General features: G+C 44.8%; 20 non-coding genes across 20 annotated transcripts; all 20 read right to left on the bottom strand.

The window, feature by feature from the left end:
- Positions 1 to 136: 136 nt before the first annotated feature.
- LOC138656295 (U2 spliceosomal RNA) lies at positions 137 to 329 on the bottom strand. Its single transcript, XR_011316877.1, has one exon. It is a non-coding gene; the product is annotated as a U2 spliceosomal RNA (small nuclear RNA).
- A 969-nt stretch (positions 330 to 1,298) lies between these two features.
- LOC138656294 (U2 spliceosomal RNA) lies at positions 1,299 to 1,491 on the bottom strand. Its single transcript, XR_011316876.1, has one exon. It is a non-coding gene; the product is annotated as a U2 spliceosomal RNA (small nuclear RNA).
- Positions 1,492 to 2,460: 969 nt separating this feature from the next.
- LOC138656293 (U2 spliceosomal RNA) lies at positions 2,461 to 2,653 on the bottom strand. Its single transcript, XR_011316875.1, has one exon. It is a non-coding gene; the product is annotated as a U2 spliceosomal RNA (small nuclear RNA).
- Positions 2,654 to 3,622: 969 nt separating this feature from the next.
- Positions 3,623 to 3,815, bottom strand: LOC138656292 (U2 spliceosomal RNA). The gene has a single exon (XR_011316874.1). It is a non-coding gene; the product is annotated as a U2 spliceosomal RNA (small nuclear RNA).
- A 969-nt stretch (positions 3,816 to 4,784) lies between these two features.
- On the bottom strand, positions 4,785 to 4,977 carry LOC138656290 (U2 spliceosomal RNA). The gene has a single exon (XR_011316872.1). It is a non-coding gene; the product is annotated as a U2 spliceosomal RNA (small nuclear RNA).
- Positions 4,978 to 5,946: 969 nt separating this feature from the next.
- On the bottom strand, positions 5,947 to 6,139 carry LOC138656289 (U2 spliceosomal RNA). The gene has a single exon (XR_011316871.1). It is a non-coding gene; the product is annotated as a U2 spliceosomal RNA (small nuclear RNA).
- A 969-nt stretch (positions 6,140 to 7,108) lies between these two features.
- Positions 7,109 to 7,301, bottom strand: LOC138656288 (U2 spliceosomal RNA). The gene has a single exon (XR_011316870.1). It is a non-coding gene; the product is annotated as a U2 spliceosomal RNA (small nuclear RNA).
- Positions 7,302 to 8,270: 969 nt separating this feature from the next.
- LOC138656287 (U2 spliceosomal RNA) lies at positions 8,271 to 8,463 on the bottom strand. Its single transcript, XR_011316869.1, has one exon. It is a non-coding gene; the product is annotated as a U2 spliceosomal RNA (small nuclear RNA).
- A 969-nt stretch (positions 8,464 to 9,432) lies between these two features.
- On the bottom strand, positions 9,433 to 9,625 carry LOC138656286 (U2 spliceosomal RNA). Its single transcript, XR_011316868.1, has one exon. It is a non-coding gene; the product is annotated as a U2 spliceosomal RNA (small nuclear RNA).
- Positions 9,626 to 10,594: 969 nt separating this feature from the next.
- Positions 10,595 to 10,789, bottom strand: LOC138656302 (U2 spliceosomal RNA). The gene has a single exon (XR_011316883.1). It is a non-coding gene; the product is annotated as a U2 spliceosomal RNA (small nuclear RNA).
- A 969-nt stretch (positions 10,790 to 11,758) lies between these two features.
- LOC138656285 (U2 spliceosomal RNA) lies at positions 11,759 to 11,951 on the bottom strand. The gene has a single exon (XR_011316867.1). It is a non-coding gene; the product is annotated as a U2 spliceosomal RNA (small nuclear RNA).
- A 969-nt stretch (positions 11,952 to 12,920) lies between these two features.
- Positions 12,921 to 13,113, bottom strand: LOC138656284 (U2 spliceosomal RNA). The gene has a single exon (XR_011316866.1). It is a non-coding gene; the product is annotated as a U2 spliceosomal RNA (small nuclear RNA).
- A 969-nt stretch (positions 13,114 to 14,082) lies between these two features.
- On the bottom strand, positions 14,083 to 14,275 carry LOC138656282 (U2 spliceosomal RNA). The gene has a single exon (XR_011316865.1). It is a non-coding gene; the product is annotated as a U2 spliceosomal RNA (small nuclear RNA).
- Positions 14,276 to 15,244: 969 nt separating this feature from the next.
- On the bottom strand, positions 15,245 to 15,437 carry LOC138656281 (U2 spliceosomal RNA). Its single transcript, XR_011316864.1, has one exon. It is a non-coding gene; the product is annotated as a U2 spliceosomal RNA (small nuclear RNA).
- Positions 15,438 to 16,406: 969 nt separating this feature from the next.
- Positions 16,407 to 16,599, bottom strand: LOC138656280 (U2 spliceosomal RNA). The gene has a single exon (XR_011316863.1). It is a non-coding gene; the product is annotated as a U2 spliceosomal RNA (small nuclear RNA).
- A 969-nt stretch (positions 16,600 to 17,568) lies between these two features.
- LOC138656305 (U2 spliceosomal RNA) lies at positions 17,569 to 17,761 on the bottom strand. Its single transcript, XR_011316886.1, has one exon. It is a non-coding gene; the product is annotated as a U2 spliceosomal RNA (small nuclear RNA).
- Positions 17,762 to 18,730: 969 nt separating this feature from the next.
- LOC138656304 (U2 spliceosomal RNA) lies at positions 18,731 to 18,923 on the bottom strand. Its single transcript, XR_011316885.1, has one exon. It is a non-coding gene; the product is annotated as a U2 spliceosomal RNA (small nuclear RNA).
- A 972-nt stretch (positions 18,924 to 19,895) lies between these two features.
- LOC138656303 (U2 spliceosomal RNA) lies at positions 19,896 to 20,088 on the bottom strand. Its single transcript, XR_011316884.1, has one exon. It is a non-coding gene; the product is annotated as a U2 spliceosomal RNA (small nuclear RNA).
- A 969-nt stretch (positions 20,089 to 21,057) lies between these two features.
- Positions 21,058 to 21,250, bottom strand: LOC138656291 (U2 spliceosomal RNA). The gene has a single exon (XR_011316873.1). It is a non-coding gene; the product is annotated as a U2 spliceosomal RNA (small nuclear RNA).
- A 969-nt stretch (positions 21,251 to 22,219) lies between these two features.
- LOC138656279 (U2 spliceosomal RNA) lies at positions 22,220 to 22,412 on the bottom strand. Its single transcript, XR_011316862.1, has one exon. It is a non-coding gene; the product is annotated as a U2 spliceosomal RNA (small nuclear RNA).
- Positions 22,413 to 22,847: the final 435 nt, after the last annotated feature.

Here is a 22,847-nt window from a genome sequence, read left to right as displayed (position 1 = left end):
TGCTACATTTGGCAGCCAGCGGCATGTGAAATGTGCTTCCTTAACAACCCTGAAATAAATTCCCATCTAGGGTTCCAAGACAACTTACTGTGCTGATTAATTTCCATTCAATCTGTTTTTAGAAACCGGATCAGAGAAGGAGTGCACTGTTCCCGGAGAGACTGCAATAGCGGGTCAATGCGTGGAGTGGACAGAGCAAGCTCCATTTCCAGCTCCCTGTTCCAAAAAGCCATTTAATATATGGTCCCCACATGGGGGACGTATCAGATATTAAACTGATAAGAACAGATACTACACTTGATCTTAGCCATAGGAGGCCGAGAAGCGATGGCCTGAAATGGTTGGCCATTTCAGACGCACCCAGGCCTACAACCGACACCCATTGTGGAGACCTAGCCAAAGATTGCCGCAAGGAAGACATTTTCAGAAACTCTGGATGCATTCTCAATGACAGTTCGGGTGTGCTTGGGTTTTGGTCGGTTGTTTGGCTGTGTGTGTCTGTGTGTGCTCGTTGAAGCTGCGCCCAACGCGTTTTGAATCTGCATAACTCTGCCCACTTTGACACACCCACCATCCCCATTGTGACTGCAGGTGAAGGTTCCGTGCTAAGATTCTATCGACTGCAGGCAGCGCACCTGGTTGGTCAAAAGCATTAGAATACTCCTCACACAGGTGTATCTACAAGACACAAGACTAGCAGATTCGAGATCAGCACAGACACCAGTTTTCCTTTTTTTCAAATACCTATCATACACCGCATTTCAAAGTCGGTGGTCCACAAGAGGTAAACAATGTCTTCCAAAAGAATTCATGATCGGTGGTCACAAATGTGGTATGTATGGCAGAACTACTCATTGGATGCTTCAATTTAAATACCAAGTGCTGACAGCAGGCAGGGGCCTAATTCTGTAGATGGCACAGTATATTTGCTACACTGTAAGAAAGGCCTAATTCAGGCCTACATCTTAACACACCTGTGGCAGCAACCAGGAAAGACTGAAAATTGATTGCCTGATTGATTGATTGATTGCCTATTGAATGCAATGCAATGCTTGACATACATACATACATACATACATACATACATACATACATACATACATACAGAGGTGAAAGCAAGGCACACAAAATGTTGCAATTAGGCAAGTGAAATCGAGCAGCATGCTACATTTGGCAGCCAGCGGCATGTGAAATGTGCTTCCTTAACAACCCTGAAATAAATTCCCATCTAGGGTTCCAAGACAACTTACTGTGCTGATTAATTTCCATTCAATCTGTTTTTAGAAACCGGATCAGAGAAGGAGTGCACTGTTCCCGGAGAGACTGCAATAGCGGGTCAATGCGTGGAGTGGACAGAGCAAGCTCCATTTCCAGCTCCCTGTTCCAAAAAGCCATTTAATATATGGTCCCCACATGGGGGACGTATCAGATATTAAACTGATAAGAACAGATACTACACTTGATCTTAGCCATAGGAGGCCGAGAAGCGATGGCCTGAAATGGTTGGCCATTTCAGACGCACCCAGGCCTACAACCGACACCCATTGTGGAGACCTAGCCAAAGATTGCCGCAAGGAAGACATTTTCAGAAACTCTGGATGCATTCTCAATGACAGTTCGGGTGTGCTTGGGTTTTGGTCGGTTGTTTGGCTGTGTGTGTCTGTGTGTGCTCGTTGAAGCTGCGCCCAACGCGTTTTGAATCTGCATAACTCTGCCCACTTTGACACACCCACCATCCCCATTGTGACTGCAGGTGAAGGTTCCGTGCTAAGATTCTATCGACTGCAGGCAGCGCACCTGGTTGGTCAAAAGCATTAGAATACTCCTCACACAGGTGTATCTACAAGACACAAGACTAGCAGATTCGAGATCAGCACAGACACCAGTTTTCCTTTTTTTCAAATACCTATCATACACCGCATTTCAAAGTCGGTGGTCCACAAGAGGTAAACAATGTCTTCCAAAAGAATTCATGATCGGTGGTCACAAATGTGGTATGTATGGCAGAACTACTCATTGGATGCTTCAATTTAAATACCAAGTGCTGACAGCAGGCAGGGGCCTAATTCTGTAGATGGCACAGTATATTTGCTACACTGTAAGAAAGGCCTAATTCAGGCCTACATCTTAACACACCTGTGGCAGCAACCAGGAAAGACTGAAAATTGATTGCCTGATTGATTGATTGATTGCCTATTGAATGCAATGCAATGCTTGACATACATACATACATACATACATACATACATACATACATACATACATACAGAGGTGAAAGCAAGGCACACAAAATGTTGCAATTAGGCAAGTGAAATCGAGCAGCATGCTACATTTGGCAGCCAGCGGCATGTGAAATGTGCTTCCTTAACAACCCTGAAATAAATTCCCATCTAGGGTTCCAAGACAACTTACTGTGCTGATTAATTTCCATTCAATCTGTTTTTAGAAACCGGATCAGAGAAGGAGTGCACTGTTCCCGGAGAGACTGCAATAGCGGGTCAATGCGTGGAGTGGACAGAGCAAGCTCCATTTCCAGCTCCCTGTTCCAAAAAGCCATTTAATATATGGTCCCCACATGGGGGACGTATCAGATATTAAACTGATAAGAACAGATACTACACTTGATCTTAGCCATAGGAGGCCGAGAAGCGATGGCCTGAAATGGTTGGCCATTTCAGACGCACCCAGGCCTACAACCGACACCCATTGTGGAGACCTAGCCAAAGATTGCCGCAAGGAAGACATTTTCAGAAACTCTGGATGCATTCTCAATGACAGTTCGGGTGTGCTTGGGTTTTGGTCGGTTGTTTGGCTGTGTGTGTCTGTGTGTGCTCGTTGAAGCTGCGCCCAACGCGTTTTGAATCTGCATAACTCTGCCCACTTTGACACACCCACCATCCCCATTGTGACTGCAGGTGAAGGTTCCGTGCTAAGATTCTATCGACTGCAGGCAGCGCACCTGGTTGGTCAAAAGCATTAGAATACTCCTCACACAGGTGTATCTACAAGACACAAGACTAGCAGATTCGAGATCAGCACAGACACCAGTTTTCCTTTTTTTCAAATACCTATCATACACCGCATTTCAAAGTCGGTGGTCCACAAGAGGTAAACAATGTCTTCCAAAAGAATTCATGATCGGTGGTCACAAATGTGGTATGTATGGCAGAACTACTCATTGGATGCTTCAATTTAAATACCAAGTGCTGACAGCAGGCAGGGGCCTAATTCTGTAGATGGCACAGTATATTTGCTACACTGTAAGAAAGGCCTAATTCAGGCCTACATCTTAACACACCTGTGGCAGCAACCAGGAAAGACTGAAAATTGATTGCCTGATTGATTGATTGATTGCCTATTGAATGCAATGCAATGCTTGACATACATACATACATACATACATACATACATACATACATACATACATACAGAGGTGAAAGCAAGGCACACAAAATGTTGCAATTAGGCAAGTGAAATCGAGCAGCATGCTACATTTGGCAGCCAGCGGCATGTGAAATGTGCTTCCTTAACAACCCTGAAATAAATTCCCATCTAGGGTTCCAAGACAACTTACTGTGCTGATTAATTTCCATTCAATCTGTTTTTAGAAACCGGATCAGAGAAGGAGTGCACTGTTCCCGGAGAGACTGCAATAGCGGGTCAATGCGTGGAGTGGACAGAGCAAGCTCCATTTCCAGCTCCCTGTTCCAAAAAGCCATTTAATATATGGTCCCCACATGGGGGACGTATCAGATATTAAACTGATAAGAACAGATACTACACTTGATCTTAGCCATAGGAGGCCGAGAAGCGATGGCCTGAAATGGTTGGCCATTTCAGACGCACCCAGGCCTACAACCGACACCCATTGTGGAGACCTAGCCAAAGATTGCCGCAAGGAAGACATTTTCAGAAACTCTGGATGCATTCTCAATGACAGTTCGGGTGTGCTTGGGTTTTGGTCGGTTGTTTGGCTGTGTGTGTCTGTGTGTGCTCGTTGAAGCTGCGCCCAACGCGTTTTGAATCTGCATAACTCTGCCCACTTTGACACACCCACCATCCCCATTGTGACTGCAGGTGAAGGTTCCGTGCTAAGATTCTATCGACTGCAGGCAGCGCACCTGGTTGGTCAAAAGCATTAGAATACTCCTCACACAGGTGTATCTACAAGACACAAGACTAGCAGATTCGAGATCAGCACAGACACCAGTTTTCCTTTTTTTCAAATACCTATCATACACCGCATTTCAAAGTCGGTGGTCCACAAGAGGTAAACAATGTCTTCCAAAAGAATTCATGATCGGTGGTCACAAATGTGGTATGTATGGCAGAACTACTCATTGGATGCTTCAATTTAAATACCAAGTGCTGACAGCAGGCAGGGGCCTAATTCTGTAGATGGCACAGTATATTTGCTACACTGTAAGAAAGGCCTAATTCAGGCCTACATCTTAACACACCTGTGGCAGCAACCAGGAAAGACTGAAAATTGATTGCCTGATTGATTGATTGATTGCCTATTGAATGCAATGCAATGCTTGACATACATACATACATACATACATACATACATACATACATACATACATACAGAGGTGAAAGCAAGGCACACAAAATGTTGCAATTAGGCAAGTGAAATCGAGCAGCATGCTACATTTGGCAGCCAGCGGCATGTGAAATGTGCTTCCTTAACAACCCTGAAATAAATTCCCATCTAGGGTTCCAAGACAACTTACTGTGCTGATTAATTTCCATTCAATCTGTTTTTAGAAACCGGATCAGAGAAGGAGTGCACTGTTCCCGGAGAGACTGCAATAGCGGGTCAATGCGTGGAGTGGACAGAGCAAGCTCCATTTCCAGCTCCCTGTTCCAAAAAGCCATTTAATATATGGTCCCCACATGGGGGACGTATCAGATATTAAACTGATAAGAACAGATACTACACTTGATCTTAGCCATAGGAGGCCGAGAAGCGATGGCCTGAAATGGTTGGCCATTTCAGACGCACCCAGGCCTACAACCGACACCCATTGTGGAGACCTAGCCAAAGATTGCCGCAAGGAAGACATTTTCAGAAACTCTGGATGCATTCTCAATGACAGTTCGGGTGTGCTTGGGTTTTGGTCGGTTGTTTGGCTGTGTGTGTCTGTGTGTGCTCGTTGAAGCTGCGCCCAACGCGTTTTGAATCTGCATAACTCTGCCCACTTTGACACACCCACCATCCCCATTGTGACTGCAGGTGAAGGTTCCGTGCTAAGATTCTATCGACTGCAGGCAGCGCACCTGGTTGGTCAAAAGCATTAGAATACTCCTCACACAGGTGTATCTACAAGACACAAGACTAGCAGATTCGAGATCAGCACAGACACCAGTTTTCCTTTTTTTCAAATACCTATCATACACCGCATTTCAAAGTCGGTGGTCCACAAGAGGTAAACAATGTCTTCCAAAAGAATTCATGATCGGTGGTCACAAATGTGGTATGTATGGCAGAACTACTCATTGGATGCTTCAATTTAAATACCAAGTGCTGACAGCAGGCAGGGGCCTAATTCTGTAGATGGCACAGTATATTTGCTACACTGTAAGAAAGGCCTAATTCAGGCCTACATCTTAACACACCTGTGGCAGCAACCAGGAAAGACTGAAAATTGATTGCCTGATTGATTGATTGATTGCCTATTGAATGCAATGCAATGCTTGACATACATACATACATACATACATACATACATACATACATACATACATACAGAGGTGAAAGCAAGGCACACAAAATGTTGCAATTAGGCAAGTGAAATCGAGCAGCATGCTACATTTGGCAGCCAGCGGCATGTGAAATGTGCTTCCTTAACAACCCTGAAATAAATTCCCATCTAGGGTTCCAAGACAACTTACTGTGCTGATTAATTTCCATTCAATCTGTTTTTAGAAACCGGATCAGAGAAGGAGTGCACTGTTCCCGGAGAGACTGCAATAGCGGGTCAATGCGTGGAGTGGACAGAGCAAGCTCCATTTCCAGCTCCCTGTTCCAAAAAGCCATTTAATATATGGTCCCCACATGGGGGACGTATCAGATATTAAACTGATAAGAACAGATACTACACTTGATCTTAGCCATAGGAGGCCGAGAAGCGATGGCCTGAAATGGTTGGCCATTTCAGACGCACCCAGGCCTACAACCGACACCCATTGTGGAGACCTAGCCAAAGATTGCCGCAAGGAAGACATTTTCAGAAACTCTGGATGCATTCTCAATGACAGTTCGGGTGTGCTTGGGTTTTGGTCGGTTGTTTGGCTGTGTGTGTCTGTGTGTGCTCGTTGAAGCTGCGCCCAACGCGTTTTGAATCTGCATAACTCTGCCCACTTTGACACACCCACCATCCCCATTGTGACTGCAGGTGAAGGTTCCGTGCTAAGATTCTATCGACTGCAGGCAGCGCACCTGGTTGGTCAAAAGCATTAGAATACTCCTCACACAGGTGTATCTACAAGACACAAGACTAGCAGATTCGAGATCAGCACAGACACCAGTTTTCCTTTTTTTCAAATACCTATCATACACCGCATTTCAAAGTCGGTGGTCCACAAGAGGTAAACAATGTCTTCCAAAAGAATTCATGATCGGTGGTCACAAATGTGGTATGTATGGCAGAACTACTCATTGGATGCTTCAATTTAAATACCAAGTGCTGACAGCAGGCAGGGGCCTAATTCTGTAGATGGCACAGTATATTTGCTACACTGTAAGAAAGGCCTAATTCAGGCCTACATCTTAACACACCTGTGGCAGCAACCAGGAAAGACTGAAAATTGATTGCCTGATTGATTGATTGATTGCCTATTGAATGCAATGCAATGCTTGACATACATACATACATACATACATACATACATACATACATACATACATACAGAGGTGAAAGCAAGGCACACAAAATGTTGCAATTAGGCAAGTGAAATCGAGCAGCATGCTACATTTGGCAGCCAGCGGCATGTGAAATGTGCTTCCTTAACAACCCTGAAATAAATTCCCATCTAGGGTTCCAAGACAACTTACTGTGCTGATTAATTTCCATTCAATCTGTTTTTAGAAACCGGATCAGAGAAGGAGTGCACTGTTCCCGGAGAGACTGCAATAGCGGGTCAATGCGTGGAGTGGACAGAGCAAGCTCCATTTCCAGCTCCCTGTTCCAAAAAGCCATTTAATATATGGTCCCCACATGGGGGACGTATCAGATATTAAACTGATAAGAACAGATACTACACTTGATCTTAGCCATAGGAGGCCGAGAAGCGATGGCCTGAAATGGTTGGCCATTTCAGACGCACCCAGGCCTACAACCGACACCCATTGTGGAGACCTAGCCAAAGATTGCCGCAAGGAAGACATTTTCAGAAACTCTGGATGCATTCTCAATGACAGTTCGGGTGTGCTTGGGTTTTGGTCGGTTGTTTGGCTGTGTGTGTCTGTGTGTGCTCGTTGAAGCTGCGCCCAACGCGTTTTGAATCTGCATAACTCTGCCCACTTTGACACACCCACCATCCCCATTGTGACTGCAGGTGAAGGTTCCGTGCTAAGATTCTATCGACTGCAGGCAGCGCACCTGGTTGGTCAAAAGCATTAGAATACTCCTCACACAGGTGTATCTACAAGACACAAGACTAGCAGATTCGAGATCAGCACAGACACCAGTTTTCCTTTTTTTCAAATACCTATCATACACCGCATTTCAAAGTCGGTGGTCCACAAGAGGTAAACAATGTCTTCCAAAAGAATTCATGATCGGTGGTCACAAATGTGGTATGTATGGCAGAACTACTCATTGGATGCTTCAATTTAAATACCAAGTGCTGACAGCAGGCAGGGGCCTAATTCTGTAGATGGCACAGTATATTTGCTACACTGTAAGAAAGGCCTAATTCAGGCCTACATCTTAACACACCTGTGGCAGCAACCAGGAAAGACTGAAAATTGATTGCCTGATTGATTGATTGATTGCCTATTGAATGCAATGCAATGCTTGACATACATACATACATACATACATACATACATACATACATACATACATACAGAGGTGAAAGCAAGGCACACAAAATGTTGCAATTAGGCAAGTGAAATCGAGCAGCATGCTACATTTGGCAGCCAGCGGCATGTGAAATGTGCTTCCTTAACAACCCTGAAATAAATTCCCATCTAGGGTTCCAAGACAACTTACTGTGCTGATTAATTTCCATTCAATCTGTTTTTAGAAACCGGATCAGAGAAGGAGTGCACTGTTCCCGGAGAGACTGCAATAGCGGGTCAATGCGTGGAGTGGACAGAGCAAGCTCCATTTCCAGCTCCCTGTTCCAAAAAGCCATTTAATATATGGTCCCCACATGGGGGACGTATCAGATATTAAACTGATAAGAACAGATACTACACTTGATCTTAGCCATAGGAGGCCGAGAAGCGATGGCCTGAAATGGTTGGCCATTTCAGACGCACCCAGGCCTACAACCGACACCCATTGTGGAGACCTAGCCAAAGATTGCCGCAAGGAAGACATTTTCAGAAACTCTGGATGCATTCTCAATGACAGTTCGGGTGTGCTTGGGTTTTGGTCGGTTGTTTGGCTGTGTGTGTCTGTGTGTGCTCGTTGAAGCTGCGCCCAACGCGTTTTGAATCTGCATAACTCTGCCCACTTTGACACACCCACCATCCCCATTGTGACTGCAGGTGAAGGTTCCGTGCTAAGATTCTATCGACTGCAGGCAGCGCACCTGGTTGGTCAAAAGCATTAGAATACTCCTCACACAGGTGTATCTACAAGACACAAGACTAGCAGATTCGAGATCAGCACAGACACCAGTTTTCCTTTTTTTCAAATACCTATCATACACCGCATTTCAAAGTCGGTGGTCCACAAGAGGTAAACAATGTCTTCCAAAAGAATTCATGATCGGTGGTCACAAATGTGGTATGTATGGCAGAACTACTCATTGGATGCTTCAATTTAAATACCAAGTGCTGACAGCAGGCAGGGGCCTAATTCTGTAGATGGCACAGTATATTTGCTACACTGTAAGAAAGGCCTAATTCAGGCCTACATCTTAACACACCTGTGGCAGCAACCAGGAAAGACTGAAAATTGATTGCCTGATTGATTGATTGATTGCCTATTGAATGCAATGCAATGCTTGACATACATACATACATACATACATACATACATACATACATACATACATACAGAGGTGAAAGCAAGGCACACAAAATGTTGCAATTAGGCAAGTGAAATCGAGCAGCATGCTACATTTGGCAGCCAGCGGCATGTGAAATGTGCTTCCTTAACAACCCTGAAATAAATTCCCATCTAGGGTTCCAAGACAACTTACTGTGCTGATTAATTTCCATTCAATCTGTTTTTAGAAACCGGATCAGAGAAGGAGTGCACTGTTCCCGGAGAGACTGCAATAGCGGGTCAATGCGTGGAGTGGACAGAGCAAGCTCCATTTCCAGCTCCCTGTTCCAAAAAGCCATTTAATATATGGTCCCCACATGGGGGACGTATCAGATATTAAACTGATAAGAACAGATACTACACTTGATCTTAGCCATAGGAGGCCGAGAAGCGATGGCCTGAAATGGTTGGCCATTTCAGACGCACCCAGGCCTACAACCGACACCCATTGTGGAGACCTAGCCAAAGATTGCCGCAAGGAAGACATTTTCAGAAACTCTGGATGCATTCTCAATGACAGTTCGGGTGTGCTTGGGTTTTGGTCGGTTGTTTGGCTGTGTGTGTCTGTGTGTGCTCGTTGAAGCTGCGCCCAACGCGTTTTGAATCTGCATAACTCTGCCCACTTTGACACACCCACCATCCCCATTGTGACTGCAGGTGAAGGTTCCGTGCTAAGATTCTATCGACTGCAGGCAGCGCACCTGGTTGGTCAAAAGCATTAGAATACTCCTCACACAGGTGTATCTACAAGACACAAGACTAGCAGATTCGAGATCAGCACAGACACCAGTTTTCCTTTTTTTCAAATACCTATCATACACCGCATTTCAAAGTCGGTGGTCCACAAGAGGTAAACAATGTCTTCCAAAAGAATTCATGATCGGTGGTCACAAATGTGGTATGTATGGCAGAACTACTCATTGGATGCTTCAATTTAAATACCAAGTGCTGACAGCAGGCAGGGGCCTAATTCTGTAGATGGCACAGTATATTTGCTACACTGTAAGAAAGGCCTAATTCAGGCCTACATCTTAACACACCTGTGGCAGCAACCAGGAAAGACTGAAAATTGATTGCCTGATTGATTGATTGATTGCCTATTGAATGCAATGCAATGCTTGACATACATACATACATACATACATACATACATACATACATACATACATACAGAGGTGAAAGCAAGGCACACAAAATGTTGCAATTAGGCAAGTGAAATCGAGCAGCATGCTACATTTGGCAGCCAGCGGCATGTGAAATGTGCTTCCTTAACAACCCTGAAATAAATTCCCATCTAGGGTTCCAAGACAACTTACTGTGCTGATTAATTTCCATTCAATCTGTTTTTAGAAACCGGATCAGAGAAGGAGTGCACTGTTCCCGGAGAGACTGCAATAGCGGGTCAATGCGTGGAGTGGACAGAGCAAGCTCCATTTCCAGCTCCCTGTTCCAAAAAGCCATTTAATATATGGTCCCCACATGGGGGACGTATCAGATATTAAACTGATAAGAACAGATACTACACTTGATCTTAGCCATAGGAGGCCGAGAGAAGCGATGGCCTGAAATGGTTGGCCATTTCAGACGCACCCAGGCCTACAACCGACACCCATTGTGGAGACCTAGCCAAAGATTGCCGCAAGGAAGACATTTTCAGAAACTCTGGATGCATTCTCAATGACAGTTCGGGTGTGCTTGGGTTTTGGTCGGTTGTTTGGCTGTGTGTGTCTGTGTGTGCTCGTTGAAGCTGCGCCCAACGCGTTTTGAATCTGCATAACTCTGCCCACTTTGACACACCCACCATCCCCATTGTGACTGCAGGTGAAGGTTCCGTGCTAAGATTCTATCGACTGCAGGCAGCGCACCTGGTTGGTCAAAAGCATTAGAATACTCCTCACACAGGTGTATCTACAAGACACAAGACTAGCAGATTCGAGATCAGCACAGACACCAGTTTTCCTTTTTTTCAAATACCTATCATACACCGCATTTCAAAGTCGGTGGTCCACAAGAGGTAAACAATGTCTTCCAAAAGAATTCATGATCGGTGGTCACAAATGTGGTATGTATGGCAGAACTACTCATTGGATGCTTCAATTTAAATACCAAGTGCTGACAGCAGGCAGGGGCCTAATTCTGTAGATGGCACAGTATATTTGCTACACTGTAAGAAAGGCCTAATTCAGGCCTACATCTTAACACACCTGTGGCAGCAACCAGGAAAGACTGAAAATTGATTGCCTGATTGATTGATTGATTGCCTATTGAATGCAATGCAATGCTTGACATACATACATACATACATACATACATACATACATACATACATACATACAGAGGTGAAAGCAAGGCACACAAAATGTTGCAATTAGGCAAGTGAAATCGAGCAGCATGCTACATTTGGCAGCCAGCGGCATGTGAAATGTGCTTCCTTAACAACCCTGAAATAAATTCCCATCTAGGGTTCCAAGACAACTTACTGTGCTGATTAATTTCCATTCAATCTGTTTTTAGAAACCGGATCAGAGAAGGAGTGCACTGTTCCCGGAGAGACTGCAATAGCGGGTCAATGCGTGGAGTGGACAGAGCAAGCTCCATTTCCAGCTCCCTGTTCCAAAAAGCCATTTAATATATGGTCCCCACATGGGGGACGTATCAGATATTAAACTGATAAGAACAGATACTACACTTGATCTTAGCCATAGGAGGCCGAGAAGCGATGGCCTGAAATGGTTGGCCATTTCAGACGCACCCAGGCCTACAACCGACACCCATTGTGGAGACCTAGCCAAAGATTGCCGCAAGGAAGACATTTTCAGAAACTCTGGATGCATTCTCAATGACAGTTCGGGTGTGCTTGGGTTTTGGTCGGTTGTTTGGCTGTGTGTGTCTGTGTGTGCTCGTTGAAGCTGCGCCCAACGCGTTTTGAATCTGCATAACTCTGCCCACTTTGACACACCCACCATCCCCATTGTGACTGCAGGTGAAGGTTCCGTGCTAAGATTCTATCGACTGCAGGCAGCGCACCTGGTTGGTCAAAAGCATTAGAATACTCCTCACACAGGTGTATCTACAAGACACAAGACTAGCAGATTCGAGATCAGCACAGACACCAGTTTTCCTTTTTTTCAAATACCTATCATACACCGCATTTCAAAGTCGGTGGTCCACAAGAGGTAAACAATGTCTTCCAAAAGAATTCATGATCGGTGGTCACAAATGTGGTATGTATGGCAGAACTACTCATTGGATGCTTCAATTTAAATACCAAGTGCTGACAGCAGGCAGGGGCCTAATTCTGTAGATGGCACAGTATATTTGCTACACTGTAAGAAAGGCCTAATTCAGGCCTACATCTTAACACACCTGTGGCAGCAACCAGGAAAGACTGAAAATTGATTGCCTGATTGATTGATTGATTGCCTATTGAATGCAATGCAATGCTTGACATACATACATACATACATACATACATACATACATACATACATACATACAGAGGTGAAAGCAAGGCACACAAAATGTTGCAATTAGGCAAGTGAAATCGAGCAGCATGCTACATTTGGCAGCCAGCGGCATGTGAAATGTGCTTCCTTAACAACCCTGAAATAAATTCCCATCTAGGGTTCCAAGACAACTTACTGTGCTGATTAATTTCCATTCAATCTGTTTTTAGAAACCGGATCAGAGAAGGAGTGCACTGTTCCCGGAGAGACTGCAATAGCGGGTCAATGCGTGGAGTGGACAGAGCAAGCTCCATTTCCAGCTCCCTGTTCCAAAAAGCCATTTAATATATGGTCCCCACATGGGGGACGTATCAGATATTAAACTGATAAGAACAGATACTACACTTGATCTTAGCCATAGGAGGCCGAGAAGCGATGGCCTGAAATGGTTGGCCATTTCAGACGCACCCAGGCCTACAACCGACACCCATTGTGGAGACCTAGCCAAAGATTGCCGCAAGGAAGACATTTTCAGAAACTCTGGATGCATTCTCAATGACAGTTCGGGTGTGCTTGGGTTTTGGTCGGTTGTTTGGCTGTGTGTGTCTGTGTGTGCTCGTTGAAGCTGCGCCCAACGCGTTTTGAATCTGCATAACTCTGCCCACTTTGACACACCCACCATCCCCATTGTGACTGCAGGTGAAGGTTCCGTGCTAAGATTCTATCGACTGCAGGCAGCGCACCTGGTTGGTCAAAAGCATTAGAATACTCCTCACACAGGTGTATCTACAAGACACAAGACTAGCAGATTCGAGATCAGCACAGACACCAGTTTTCCTTTTTTTCAAATACCTATCATACACCGCATTTCAAAGTCGGTGGTCCACAAGAGGTAAACAATGTCTTCCAAAAGAATTCATGATCGGTGGTCACAAATGTGGTATGTATGGCAGAACTACTCATTGGATGCTTCAATTTAAATACCAAGTGCTGACAGCAGGCAGGGGCCTAATTCTGTAGATGGCACAGTATATTTGCTACACTGTAAGAAAGGCCTAATTCAGGCCTACATCTTAACACACCTGTGGCAGCAACCAGGAAAGACTGAAAATTGATTGCCTGATTGATTGATTGATTGCCTATTGAATGCAATGCAATGCTTGACATACATACATACATACATACATACATACATACATACATACATACATACAGAGGTGAAAGCAAGGCACACAAAATGTTGCAATTAGGCAAGTGAAATCGAGCAGCATGCTACATTTGGCAGCCAGCGGCATGTGAAATGTGCTTCCTTAACAACCCTGAAATAAATTCCCATCTAGGGTTCCAAGACAACTTACTGTGCTGATTAATTTCCATTCAATCTGTTTTTAGAAACCGGATCAGAGAAGGAGTGCACTGTTCCCGGAGAGACTGCAATAGCGGGTCAATGCGTGGAGTGGACAGAGCAAGCTCCATTTCCAGCTCCCTGTTCCAAAAAGCCATTTAATATATGGTCCCCACATGGGGGACGTATCAGATATTAAACTGATAAGAACAGATACTACACTTGATCTTAGCCATAGGAGGCCGAGAAGCGATGGCCTGAAATGGTTGGCCATTTCAGACGCACCCAGGCCTACAACCGACACCCATTGTGGAGACCTAGCCAAAGATTGCCGCAAGGAAGACATTTTCAGAAACTCTGGATGCATTCTCAATGACAGTTCGGGTGTGCTTGGGTTTTGGTCGGTTGTTTGGCTGTGTGTGTCTGTGTGTGCTCGTTGAAGCTGCGCCCAACGCGTTTTGAATCTGCATAACTCTGCCCACTTTGACACACCCACCATCCCCATTGTGACTGCAGGTGAAGGTTCCGTGCTAAGATTCTATCGACTGCAGGCAGCGCACCTGGTTGGTCAAAAGCATTAGAATACTCCTCACACAGGTGTATCTACAAGACACAAGACTAGCAGATTCGAGATCAGCACAGACACCAGTTTTCCTTTTTTTCAAATACCTATCATACACCGCATTTCAAAGTCGGTGGTCCACAAGAGGTAAACAATGTCTTCCAAAAGAATTCATGATCGGTGGTCACAAATGTGGTATGTATGGCAGAACTACTCATTGGATGCTTCAATTTAAATACCAAGTGCTGACAGCAGGCAGGGGCCTAATTCTGTAGATGGCACAGTATATTTGCTACACTGTAAGAAAGGCCTAATTCAGGCCTACATCTTAACACACCTGTGGCAGCAACCAGGAAAGACTGAAAATTGATTGCCTGATTGATTGATTGATTGCCTATTGAATGCAATGCAATGCTTGACATACATACATACATACATACATACATACATACATACATACATACATACAGAGGTGAAAGCAAGGCACACAAAATGTTGCAATTAGGCAAGTGAAATCGAGCAGCATGCTACATTTGGCAGCCAGCGGCATGTGAAATGTGCTTCCTTAACAACCCTGAAATAAATTCCCATCTAGGGTTCCAAGACAACTTACTGTGCTGATTAATTTCCATTCAATCTGTTTTTAGAAACCGGATCAGAGAAGGAGTGCACTGTTCCCGGAGAGACTGCAATAGCGGGTCAATGCGTGGAGTGGACAGAGCAAGCTCCATTTCCAGCTCCCTGTTCCAAAAAGCCATTTAATATATGGTCCCCACATGGGGGACGTATCAGATATTAAACTGATAAGAACAGATACTACACTTGATCTTAGCCATAGGAGGCCGAGAAGCGATGGCCTGAAATGGTTGGCCATTTCAGACGCACCCAGGCCTACAACCGACACCCATTGTGGAGACCTAGCCAAAGATTGCCGCAAGGAAGACATTTTCAGAAACTCTGGATGCATTCTCAATGACAGTTCGGGTGTGCTTGGGTTTTGGTCGGTTGTTTGGCTGTGTGTGTCTGTGTGTGCTCGTTGAAGCTGCGCCCAACGCGTTTTGAATCTGCATAACTCTGCCCACTTTGACACACCCACCATCCCCATTGTGACTGCAGGTGAAGGTTCCGTGCTAAGATTCTATCGACTGCAGGCAGCGCACCTGGTTGGTCAAAAGCATTAGAATACTCCTCACACAGGTGTATCTACAAGACACAAGACTAGCAGATTCGAGATCAGCACAGACACCAGTTTTCCTTTTTTTCAAATACCTATCATACACCGCATTTCAAAGTCGGTGGTCCACAAGAGGTAAACAATGTCTTCCAAAAGAATTCATGATCGGTGGTCACAAATGTGGTATGTATGGCAGAACTACTCATTGGATGCTTCAATTTAAATACCAAGTGCTGACAGCAGGCAGGGGCCTAATTCTGTAGATGGCACAGTATATTTGCTACACTGTAAGAAAGGCCTAATTCAGGCCTACATCTTAACACACCTGTGGCAGCAACCAGGAAAGACTGAAAATTGATTGCCTGATTGATTGATTGATTGCCTATTGAATGCAATGCAATGCTTGACATACATACATACATACATACATACATACATACATACATACATACATACAGAGGTGAAAGCAAGGCACACAAAATGTTGCAATTAGGCAAGTGAAATCGAGCAGCATGCTACATTTGGCAGCCAGCGGCATGTGAAATGTGCTTCCTTAACAACCCTGAAATAAATTCCCATCTAGGGTTCCAAGACAACTTACTGTGCTGATTAATTTCCATTCAATCTGTTTTTAGAAACCGGATCAGAGAAGGAGTGCACTGTTCCCGGAGAGACTGCAATAGCGGGTCAATGCGTGGAGTGGACAGAGCAAGCTCCATTTCCAGCTCCCTGTTCCAAAAAGCCATTTAATATATGGTCCCCACATGGGGGACGTATCAGATATTAAACTGATAAGAACAGATACTACACTTGATCTTAGCCATAGGAGGCCGAGAAGCGATGGCCTGAAATGGTTGGCCATTTCAGACGCACCCAGGCCTACAACCGACACCCATTGTGGAGACCTAGCCAAAGATTGCCGCAAGGAAGACATTTTCAGAAACTCTGGATGCATTCTCAATGACAGTTCGGGTGTGCTTGGGTTTTGGTCGGTTGTTTGGCTGTGTGTGTCTGTGTGTGCTCGTTGAAGCTGCGCCCAACGCGTTTTGAATCTGCATAACTCTGCCCACTTTGACACACCCACCATCCCCATTGTGACTGCAGGTGAAGGTTCCGTGCTAAGATTCTATCGACTGCAGGCAGCGCACCTGGTTGGTCAAAAGCATTAGAATACTCCTCACACAGGTGTATCTACAAGACACAAGACTAGCAGATTCGAGATCAGCACAGACACCAGTTTTCCTTTTTTTCAAATACCTATCATACACCGCATTTCAAAGTCGGTGGTCCACAAGAGGTAAACAATGTCTTCCAAAAGAATTCATGATCGGTGGTCACAAATGTGGTATGTATGGCAGAACTACTCATTGGATGCTTCAATTTAAATACCAAGTGCTGACAGCAGGCAGGGGCCTAATTCTGTAGATGGCACAGTATATTTGCTACACTGTAAGAAAGGCCTAATTCAGGCCTACATCTTAACACACCTGTGGCAGCAACCAGGAAAGACTGAAAATTGATTGCCTGATTGATTGATTGATTGCCTATTGAATGCAATGCAATGCTTGACATACATACATACATACATACATACATACATACATACATACATACATACAGAGGTGAAAGCAAGGCACACAAAATGTTGCAATTAGGCAAGTGAAATCGAGCAGCATGCTACATTTGGCAGCCAGCGGCATGTGAAATGTGCTTCCTTAACAACCCTGAAATAAATTCCCATCTAGGGTTCCAAGACAACTTACTGTGCTGATTAATTTCCATTCAATCTGTTTTTAGAAACCGGATCAGAGAAGGAGTGCACTGTTCCCGGAGAGACTGCAATAGCGGGTCAATGCGTGGAGTGGACAGAGCAAGCTCCATTTCCAGCTCCCTGTTCCAAAAAGCCATTTAATATATGGTCCCCACATGGGGGACGTATCAGATATTAAACTGATAAGAACAGATACTACACTTGATCTTAGCCATAGGAGGCCGAGAAGCGATGGCCTGAAATGGTTGGCCATTTCAGACGCACCCAGGCCTACAACCGACACCCATTGTGGAGACCTAGCCAAAGATTGCCGCAAGGAAGACATTTTCAGAAACTCTGGATGCATTCTCAATGACAGTTCGGGTGTGCTTGGGTTTTGGTCGGTTGTTTGGCTGTGTGTGTCTGTGTGTGCTCGTTGAAGCTGCGCCCAACGCGTTTTGAATCTGCATAACTCTGCCCACTTTGACACACCCACCATCCCCATTGTGACTGCAGGTGAAGGTTCCGTGCTAAGATTCTATCGACTGCAGGCAGCGCACCTGGTTGGTCAAAAGCATTAGAATACTCCTCACACAGGTGTATCTACAAGACACAAGACTAGCAGATTCGAGATCAGCACAGACACCAGTTTTCCTTTTTTTCAAATACCTATCATACACCGCATTTCAAAGTCGGTGGTCCACAAGAGGTAAACAATGTCTTCCAAAAGAATTCATGATCGGTGGTCACAAATGTGGTATGTATGGCAGAACTACTCATTGGATGCTTCAATTTAAATACCAAGTGCTGACAGCAGGCAGGGGCCTAATTCTGTAGATGGCACAGTATATTTGCTACACTGTAAGAAAGGCCTAATTCAGGCCTACATCTTAACACACCTGTGGCAGCAACCAGGAAAGACTGAAAATTGATTGCCTGATTGATTGATTGATTGCCTATTGAATGCAATGCAATGCTTGACATACATACATACATACATACATACATACATACATACATACATACATACAGAGGTGAAAGCAAGGCACACAAAATGTTGCAATTAGGCAAGTGAAATCGAGCAGCATGCTACATTTGGCAGCCAGCGGCATGTGAAATGTGCTTCCTTAACAACCCTGAAATAAATTCCCATCTAGGGTTCCAAGACAACTTACTGTGCTGATTAATTTCCATTCAATCTGTTTTTAGAAACCGGATCAGAGAAGGAGTGCACTGTTCCCGGAGAGACTGCAATAGCGGGTCAATGCGTGGAGTGGACAGAGCAAGCTCCATTTCCAGCTCCCTGTTCCAAAAAGCCATTTAATATATGGTCCCCACATGGGGGACGTATCAGATATTAAACTGATAAGAACAGATACTACACTTGATCTTAGCCATAGGAGGCCGAGAAGCGATGGCCTGAAATGGTTGGCCATTTCAGACGCACCCAGGCCTACAACCGACACCCATTGTGGAGACCTAGCCAAAGATTGCCGCAAGGAAGACATTTTCAGAAACTCTGGATGCATTCTCAATGACAGTTCGGGTGTGCTTGGGTTTTGGTCGGTTGTTTGGCTGTGTGTGTCTGTGTGTGCTCGTTGAAGCTGCGCCCAACGCGTTTTGAATCTGCATAACTCTGCCCACTTTGACACACCCACCATCCCCATTGTGACTGCAGGTGAAGGTTCCGTGCTAAGATTCTATCGACTGCAGGCAGCGCACCTGGTTGGTCAAAAGCATTAGAATACTCCTCACACAGGTGTATCTACAAGACACAAGACTAGCAGATTCGAGATCAGCACAGACACCAGTTTTCCTTTTTTTCAAATACCTATCATACACCGCATTTCAAAGTCGGTGGTCCACAAGAGGTAAACAATGTCTTCCAAAAGAATTCATGATCGGTGGTCACAAATGTGGTATGTATGGCAGAACTACTCATTGGATGCTTCAATTTAAATACCAAGTGCTGACAGCAGGCAGGGGCCTAATTCTGTAGATGGCACAGTATATTTGCTACACTGTAAGAAAGGCCTAATTCAGGCCTACATCTTAACACACCTGTGGCAGCAACCAGGAAAGACTGAAAATTGATTGCCTGATTGATTGATTGATTGCCTATTGAATGCAATGCAATGCTTGACATACATACATACATACATACATACATACATACATACATACATACATACAGAGGTGAAAGCAAGGCACACAAAATGTTGCAATTAGGCAAGTGAAATCGAGCAGCATGCTACATTTGGCAGCCAGCGGCATGTGAAATGTGCTTCCTTAACAACCCTGAAATAAATTCCCATCTAGGGTTCCAAGACAACTTACTGTGCTGATTAATTTCTCCCATTCAATCTGTTTTTAGAAACCGGATCAGAGAAGGAGTGCACTGTTCCCGGAGAGACTGCAATAGCGGGTCAATGCGTGGAGTGGACAGAGCAAGCTCCATTTCCAGCTCCCTGTTCCAAAAAGCCATTTAATATATGGTCCCCACATGGGGGACGTATCAGATATTAAACTGATAAGAACAGATACTACACTTGATCTTAGCCATAGGAGGCCGAGAAGCGATGGCCTGAAATGGTTGGCCATTTCAGACGCACCCAGGCCTACAACCGACACCCATTGTGGAGACCTAGCCAAAGATTGCCGCAAGGAAGACATTTTCAGAAACTCTGGATGCATTCTCAATGACAGTTCGGGTGTGCTTGGGTTTTGGTCGGTTGTTTGGCTGTGTGTGTCTGTGTGTGCTCGTTGAAGCTGCGCCCAACGCGTTTTGAATCTGCATAACTCTGCCCACTTTGACACACCCACCATCCCCATTGTGACTGCAGGTGAAGGTTCCGTGCTAAGATTCTATCGACTGCAGGCAGCGCACCTGGTTGGTCAAAAGCATTAGAATACTCCTCACACAGGTGTATCTACAAGACACAAGACTAGCAGATTCGAGATCAGCACAGACACCAGTTTTCCTTTTTTTCAAATACCTATCATACACCGCATTTCAAAGTCGGTGGTCCACAAGAGGTAAACAATGTCTTCCAAAAGAATTCATGATCGGTGGTCACAAATGTGGTATGTATGGCAGAACTACTCATTGGATGCTTCAATTTAAATACCAAGTGCTGACAGCAGGCAGGGGCCTAATTCTGTAGATGGCACAGTATATTTGCTACACTGTAAGAAAGGCCTAATTCAGGCCTACATCTTAACACACCTGTGGCAGCAACCAGGAAAGACTGAAAATTGATTGCCTGATTGATTGATTGATTGCCTATTGAATGCAATGCAATGCTTGACATACATACATACATACATACATACATACATACATACATACATACATACAGAGGTGAAAGCAAGGCACACAAAATGTTGCAATTAGGCAAGTGAAATCGAGCAGCATGCTACATTTGGCAGCCAGCGGCATGTGAAATGTGCTTCCTTAACAACCCTGAAATAAATTCCCATCTAGGGTTCCAAGACAACTTACTGTGCTGATTAATTTCCATTCAATCTGTTTTTAGAAACCGGATCAGAGAAGGAGTGCACTGTTCCCGGAGAGACTGCAATAGCGGGTCAATGCGTGGAGTGGACAGAGCAAGCTCCATTTCCAGCTCCCTGTTCCAAAAAGCCATTTAATATATGGTCCCCACATGGGGGACGTATCAGATATTAAACTGATAAGAACAGATACTACACTTGATCTTAGCCATAGGAGGCCGAGAAGCGATGGCCTGAAATGGTTGGCCATTTCAGACGCACCCAGGCCTACAACCGACACCCATTGTGGAGACCTAGCCAAAGATTGCCGCAAGGAAGACATTTTCAGAAACTCTGGATGCATTCTCAATGACAGTTCGGGTGTGCTTGGGTTTTGGTCGGTTGTTTGGCTGTGTGTGTCTGTGTGTGCTCGTTGAAGCTGCGCCCAACGCGTTTTGAATCTGCATAACTCTGCCCACTTTGACACACCCACCATCCCCATTGTGACTGCAGGTGAAGGTTCCGTGCTAAGATTCTATCGACTGCAGGCAGCGCACCTGGTTGGTCAAAAGCATTAGAATACTCCTCACACAGGTGTATCTACAAGACACAAGACTAGCAGATTCGAGATCAGCACAGACACCAGTTTTCCTTTTTTTCAAATACCTATCATACACCGCATTTCAAAGTCGGTGGTCCACAAGAGGTAAACAATGTCTTCCAAAAGAATTCATGATCGGTGGTCACAAATGTGGTATGTATGGCAGAACTACTCATTGGATGCTTCAATTTAAATACCAAGTGCTGACAGCAGGCAGGGGCCTAATTCTGTAGATGGCACAGTATATTTGCTACACTGTAAGAAAGGCCTAATTCAGGCCTACATCTTAACACACCTGTGGCAGCAACCAGGAAAGACTGAAAATTGATTGCCTGATTGATTGATTGATTGCCTATTGAATGCAATGCAATGCTTGACATACATACATACATACATACATACATACATACATACATACATACATACAGAGGTGAAAGCAAGGCACACAAAATGTTGCAATTAGGCAAGTGAAATCGAGCAGCATGCTACATTTGGCAGCCAGCGGCATGTGAAATGTGCTTCCTTAACAACCCTGAAATAAATTCCCATCTAGGGTTCCAAGACAACTTACTGTGCTGATTAATTTCCATTCAATCTGTTTTTAGAAACCGGATCAGAGAAGGAGTGCACTGTTCCCGGAGAGACTGCAATAGCGGGTCAATGCGTGGAGTGGACAGAGCAAGCTCCATTTCCAGCTCCCTGTTCCAAAAAGCCATTTAATATATGGTCCCCACATGGGGGACGTATCAGATATTAAACTGATAAGAACAGATACTACACTTGATCTTAGCCATAGGAGGCCGAGAAGCGATGGCCTGAAATGGTTGGCCATTTCAGACGCACCCAGGCCTACAACCGACACCCATTGTGGAGACCTAGCCAAAGATTGCCGCAAGGAAGACATTTTCAGAAACTCTGGATGCATTCTCAATGACAGTTCGGGTGTGCTTGGGTTTTGGTCGGTTGTTTGGCTGTGTGTGTCTGTGTGTGCTCGTTGAAGCTGCGCCCAACGCGTTTTGAATCTGCATAACTCTGCCCACTTTGACACACCCACCATCCCCATTGTGACTGCAGGTGAAGGTTCCGTGCTAAGATTCTATCGACTGCAGGCAGCGCACCTGGTTGGTCAAAAGCATTAGAATACTCCTCACACAGGTGTATCTACAAGACACAAGACTAGCAGATTCGAGATCAGCACAGACACCAGTTTTCCTTTTTTTCAAATACCTATCATACACCGCATTTCA

This window comes from Ranitomeya imitator, unplaced genomic scaffold, assembly GCF_032444005.1.
Source record: "Ranitomeya imitator isolate aRanImi1 unplaced genomic scaffold, aRanImi1.pri SCAFFOLD_1542, whole genome shotgun sequence".
NCBI lineage: Eukaryota > Metazoa > Chordata > Amphibia > Anura > Dendrobatidae > Ranitomeya > Ranitomeya imitator.
Note: the sequence above shows the minus strand (reverse complement) of the source record. Positions and strands in the feature narration are given on the sequence as shown.